Consider the following 6,814-nt stretch of genomic DNA (forward strand, 5'->3'; position numbering starts at 1 on the left):
GAACCTACCCTCACATCTCCTGACACCGGCCCAGGTGATAACTGTGATGAAATGTTCCATTCACCACTCATCAGTATTTCTCTGCCTGTGACTGTGGTTGGTTCAGTTTCATTTCCATTGTATTGTACTGGGTGTAGGGCTCCGCCCATACCTGGCTCCTATGTAAGCTGTCCCAGCCTGTAGCACATCCAGTACGGCAGACCTCTGGATGGAAGATATATGCTCCTCTGTGTGTTACCTTCTAAGTCAATAAAAGCCTTGTTTTGTTTCGCTAACATCGAGTCTCGGATTTATTGAGGCACATCAATAACTTTCAAAAGGAAATTGGATATATACTTGAAAAGGAGACATTGTCAGGGCTATGGGGAAAGGACAGGGGTGTGGGACTAATTGGATAGCTCTTTCAAAGAGCCAGCATAGGCACGATGGGCTGAATGGCCTCGCTGTGCTGTCTGATTCTATGATTCTAGGTGGGATTTTCCTCGTTTGGCTAATTTAAATATGTGAGGTAGCGAAATATTGCACCTGAACTATGTTGTTCTGGAAATGTATCTGTTTATTTCTTAATTGAACTCAGTGCATTGCCACTCTATTAATTAAAAATATAAAACCTCTGGAGCTGGTGCTTGGCTTCAGACAACAATAGTGAAGGAGTTGGAGAGAAACTCTAGACCCAGGTGTTACTGATGTCGTCTGGCCTTGCCAATACCAGGGTCCTTGCCAAGGACCTCGCAGGTCAGCTGGCTCAGGTACTGCCATCTAAAGCACTCCGATAGTGTCAGACAGCTCCTCTTGTGCCAGTGATCCTGGTTCACCTGATGGCATTGCAGCCATTCTGGACCTTCTTTCTGATTCTAAAGAAGGTGTCATTTGTCCAACTCCAGAACCGGTGGCATTTTCTGTCTTTAATAATCAGGTAGCATCAGAATCTGCGGCCGGTAATGTCACAAGAGAAGGAACAAGTTGATAAGTTTTGCACCCAGAATCTGCATTAAGCATTTACAGGGTAAGTGTTGCAGGGGGTTAGACGGTAAGATAACGCTCCATCTATATTACCCCTACATTATCCCAGAATACTAACTGAGGAAGAACACTAATAAGGAGAAAGGTGGGAGAGAAACTAACCAGGACAAGTTTGAAATGTTAGACGATTGGGAAAGTGCTGTTGGGTTGTTAGGTGGAGCTGAGGGTCTTTCACTGTTGATGCAAGTGTGGCCCTGAGCAGTGTACAAAATACTGATGAAACCTTGTGCCACATTTACTGGATTAGATCAGTAACTATCAGAGAGCCATTACCTCAACTTGTACTTGTCTAGTTTCACTGGCCACCTGTCCTCCAGAAAGTTGACTTCAAGGTCTTGGTCTGGGCATCGAGATGATTCCTCCACAGTCTTGCTCCATCCCATCTCTGGCCATTTGTCCCTAGTGTGCAGCCTCTGCTCTCCTGACTCTGCAATTACTGGTCACCTCCACCCTCTCCCATCCACCAGCTCCACGACCAGAGGTCAGTCTTTCAGTTACTAAACCACTGCTCAATAGAATTCACCCCAAAACACACTGCCTCTCCCTACCTTCACAAACCTCTCTCTCCCCCCCGCCGTGTTGTTGATATTGCAGCCATCTTCACTCGGTGTCCTGCTCGCCCCATTGTTAAATGGTTTACTATATGAGGGAAGCCATGAAATGCCTGTAGTTGTCCTTGTTGCAATCTAGTGATTTTTGTGTGTAATTTCTCCTTCTGCCACAGGTACATGGTTGGTATCAGGATGAGCGAGAGGAAATGGGGCTTTTTAACAAACTACCCACAGACTAAAGTCGTGAGTAACAAAACCACAAAGACAAGTGGATCTAATACAAGAGAGAGCGCATCCCGACTGAACTCGAATCAATGCCAGTAGAGATACCGCAATGGAGGGAGCTGAGCAACTGAAATTCTCCTCACGCCATCCCTCTGCGTCCCATCCATTTCTCAGAGCCAACTCGACATCTCTTCATTTGTTTTTATTGACGACCAGACCCAATCTCTCCCTTCTGCCGCATTTCTTTCCCATCCCAGATACCCAGTTTTAGTCAAATTTAAGGATCTGCCCCGACCTTTCTGTACTTAATGCACCTTCCAGGATAAAATTTGTCCCATTTCCATGGGCTGGACCTTCATGTCCTGCCATCGTGACCCACATTGGCATCAAGCACCAACCCTGCTCCAACTCCAGGCTCAGTTCAACACTGCTCCCGGGGTTAACTGCACTGGCACTGGTTAGGGCCCAGTCCATACAGTCATTCCAACCGATGTCTGCTGGGGGTCCACCTTGGGACTGAACAGGAAAGTCTCAAGTGGGGATGCTCCGGTTGTTGCCTCGATGGTTTCGATTGGAATGGGATGGTTAAGGCCATTCGCCAAGCAGTCTCTGCCCTCCCAGTCCACACCATCGGGTGAAGCCCCTGAACCAACTTGTACCCAGGCCTCCCGGGATAAAGAGGAAGAGGCCTCCTCTGGCACCAGCTGGCTCTGAGGTGTCCGTGCCTACTGGTGCCAGAATCAGGCTGGTTCTCCCAAGCACCTGTAGGCACGGACATCTCAGAGCTGGGAGGGCAGGGACTGCTTGGCGAATGGCCTTAACCATGGGAAAGTTACTGACAGGGAAGGTTGATAAGGAGCTCTGGTTGGTGTCACCGGAGAGGACGATGGATGCTTCTGGTGACACCAACCCAGCCCCGGGACATTAGTCTCCAGTTGGCACCAGCACATTTGGAGGCACCACCCTCGGAGGACTCGACCTCACTCAGGGTCACCTCTGCTGCAGGTTAGTTCCACTTTGGTGAGGGTAGTCGCAGGTCTCTGTTCGAATTTTATACATCTGTGTCTCCTCCACCGCGCCCCCTCCCCCCGCCCCCCACCCACCCCACCAGCCCCCAGCACGATGGAGCCACCACAGCCTCTCCCTCCAACTCCTGATGGGTATCCAGGTTCCAAGGGCTCTCACTCCCAGGGAGGCTACGTGTGCCTCAGTGGCACTGCCTCCAAGTGGCAGGGGCTCATGTCTCGAGGGTTTAACTCCATCGACGCTTGTATCCATCAGCTCGTAGCTGATACAGCCGCCCTCATCCATGTTCCCAGAGCTCTCTATCAACCTTCCCTGTCAGTAAAGCCCGAGGAAGCTGCCCGGAGGCTTCCCACCTTCGGAAGCCAAGTTGGGAGCCTGAGTCGGACCCTGACCACCAGTCGCTGGGGTTTTTCATGTATTGAACACAAGGATGCCCAGAGTCTGAAACTGTCGGTTCCAGAAGTGCCTGGACCTGGGGCGTTGAGTCTTTACTTGGGGTCTTGAAAAGGCCTCAGTCATCGACTTTTGCTGGATTCATCCTACCAATCTCCAGGGCAGTTTGGGTGGACTTGATAAGCACCCTCTGGTTATGGCCAAGGTAGACAGCGTCCAAAGTGCCTCCACCACCCTGGTTCCCACCTTTCAGTTCACTGATCGCTGGCAAACTTCAGCCAGGAAAGCATCAGAAGGAACCGCTGCCCAGGAAACTAGTCTTGTTCCACCCAGCAGAATCCAACTGGTGGGACTTGTGGGAGTTTCCTGCAGGGTTTGGCACTTATCCGTATTCCCTGCCACCAAATCCACTGACCGGCTTTTCTTATCAATAGGTTAAAGTGCAGCAACTACTGCAGATGCCCTTTGCTGCTGAGGGCTTCTTTGGCGAGCAAGTGGAGGAGTTACTGCAGGGCTACAAGCATCTCCAGCAGAACCTTCAGGCATTCCTGGATTGGCACCCCAGGGGACACTGTCTCACTTTGTAGCTTAGCCCACCCCCATCTACAGGCCCCTTCAGGGACAGCAGCCATTTCAATGCTTTAGCCGGATGGCAATGTCCTTGTACCATGTCAGGCCATCATTGGAGATTAGGACCTGGAATGTAGGGAACTCGCAACAAGTAACCTTCGAGACTCTGTCCAGCTCCACCTCCCCAGGCAGTGATTCCTGCCTTTGATAGCCCACCACAGATCTGGGCGGATGGGCCATCTCCAGTACTTCCCTGTGGAAGTGGATCACTCTGGACGCTTGGGTCCAGGAGACCAGAAGTAGTGAGTATCCTCTGCTTTAGCAGCTTGAGCCTCTATGTTTTCACAACATAGTTTGGTTTGACCATCAGGAACCATCAACTCGTGGGCATACTGGCAGGTGACATCATCGTCTTCTACTATCCACACAGTGAGCAAGAGATAGTCAGTCAGCTTTGTCATCCAGAAGGCTCAACTGTTGGGGATATTTCTCCAGTTGAGCCTTGCTCTGCCAGAAATGTTTCCACAGGTCTCCTTTGTCACAGCATCTGAACTAGAGCTGGTGGTCCTGGGAGCACAGTGTTCTCCTGGGGTTGGTGCTACAGCCATCAGGCTCTTCAGCTAATGCTCCAACATAGCTGAAGAGCCTGATGGGGGGGGGCTATGTTCAGGATGAATGGGCTTCTAGGCCAGTGGACATGGATGAGCTCACTTGGCATTTCAACAGGTTCAAGATGTGAACGGTCGAATAGGACATTATCCACTTTCAGACTTGGTGCGGGGTACGTTAGTGTGTCTCCAGACAGACAATATGACAGTAGTCCGCTATGTGCACAAACAGGGTAAGACCCACTCCCAGGTCCCTCTGTCAAGATGACATGTTGCTTCCCATTGGGTGCTTGAACCACGGGATGACACTCTTGGTGCCACATTTGTCCGGGGTGGACAACACACGATCAGCACACTCAGCTGCTCTGTAGTCCACCCTGACTCGTGGATGATCCACACTGAGATAAGCCAGTCTATCTTCAGGACCTGGGGGAGGGGTGGTTGTTACCAGATCGATCGACTTGCTCGCATCACCAGACAATCACCAATCTGAGGACCTCAGGCAGTCAGCATGGAGACTGGACAGTCTTTTGGTTCTAGATTCTGTTGCTCAGGTTGCCTGATCTCCAGGATTCTACAGAACATTGCAGGAGAATGTGGTTCTGGTTAACCCTTTACTGGCCTCACAAATACTGCCAGTCTGACTTCAGGAGCCCATGGGAGAATGCCAAGTCATTTGAAGAGTAAAGACAACCCTGCTTTTTTAAAGGAATCTTTATCCCTCATTCCGACATCCTCCACACACTGCTGGGCACTGTCCAACTGGTACGTCGGGTGAGAAGGCCAGACCCTACAAGGGAACAGATTCCAGCTCCCAGGACAAATAGATCAAAGTGAGTGTTATTCACGGGAGCTTGATCCAAACACTAAGCTAAGCTGCCAGGATCTGGATCCTGCCAGCTTCTGATTGATGGCCTGGCTGTTGAGAGGGAATGTCTATCAGATCAGGGATTACCAGCAGTGTGATAATGATCATGGTGGACAAACTACTTTGTCCCAATAACAACTGTAACATGGAGTCATGCTCATATCCCCATCAGACATCACTACCGACTGGCATTCTTGGGTAATCCTCTCTTTATCATGTCTGTCCTGTGTATTATTTAAGTCTCTGTTCCCATACAAGTACCTCCATCCTCTTTGTCCTCAGTACTTGGTTAGTCACCAGCAGTGTGCGCAGAATGCTTGAAAGAAGATCAGCTCCTTGTAAGCTGATTTTCATTCTTCAAGTAGCACGGCAATTTCCACCCACCTGGTTGGCTCTGGGGCCCTGTGGGGAGTGTTTGGTATGTTTCTTTTCCTTGTTCTAGGTTGCCTTTGGATGTCAACAGACAGAGTTCTGGGGAGTGCTAAATATTAACATAGCACGGGAGCCGGGGAGGGACAGAAAAACATATGGATAGCCCTCCAGAGTTAGGACGTCTAAAAAATGCCTTAAGAGGAGGTCGTGCATTAAAAGATTTTCCTGAGACAAATTGTGCCAATGCATCTATCTATATATATAATAAAGGAATCGTTCTGTCTGTCTGTCTATCTGTCTGTCCTTCTGTCTGTCCTCACGTGTGCGTCTGTCCGGCTATGCGCTCGAAAGTTATAGAGCGTACCTACGCGTGCGTTACGTCGAAAGAAAGCTTACCTTTCCGAAACACTGGTAAGCGTATTTACGTTTTGGCCGGACGAAAATCACGCCCGCGGTATCCGAAAAACCTTCAACATTCCGCTCATTAGCATCTCATTATCCGCTCATTAGCGACAGAGTGACCTCGAGGTCGACCAATCGTACGCCGGGTTGCTGGCGCGTGCGGCCAGGCCCTCCTACGGTCGAGTGACGGGACGATTGACCAATCCTACGCTTTGGTGACCTGACGGTCGACCTATCGGTGCTTTTGTGGCGGGCCTTATCGTTCTGAACCGAGGTGAGTAGCCGCCATCTTGCTTCCATTCTTTTTCCTGCTTTCTGCGTCTTTCTTTTCAAATATACATTTCCAGCAAAATAAAATTGCTTTTATTAAATTGTTTTAAAAAAAACTTCATTCATTTGTAAATATTTTCTCTAACCTGAAGATTCTTTTTCCTACCTTTCCCCGTTTTTGTTAGGCCTCAAAGCCTGGGCCTTTCTTGCCCAGCCAGCCGGAGCTAGGTAATTGTCCCACGGCTTCTGCTAAGCTCCTCACACCGCCCCCCCCCCCCGCCCACTGTCACGTTACCCGGGCAACGCGTCAGCCACGAGGGTCAGGATGCGCGCGCAGCAGGAGCAGCTGAGACGCGGCGTCTCTCTCTGTTCCCCGCTCGGCTCGGGCGGGGGGGGGGGCGGGGCTCTCGGGAGTGCGGATCTCGGGCGGGGCTTGGTGAGCGGGAAGGGTTACTCCGGCAACCGGGCCCGCCGGCCGTCTCTCACAGCCGCAATCGGCGGACTTC

Source organism: Somniosus microcephalus, unplaced genomic scaffold (genome assembly GCF_052327205.1).
Source record: "Somniosus microcephalus isolate GS21.2 unplaced genomic scaffold, FLI_Smic_1.0 unresolved_chr1, whole genome shotgun sequence".
NCBI lineage: Eukaryota > Metazoa > Chordata > Chondrichthyes > Squaliformes > Somniosidae > Somniosus > Somniosus microcephalus.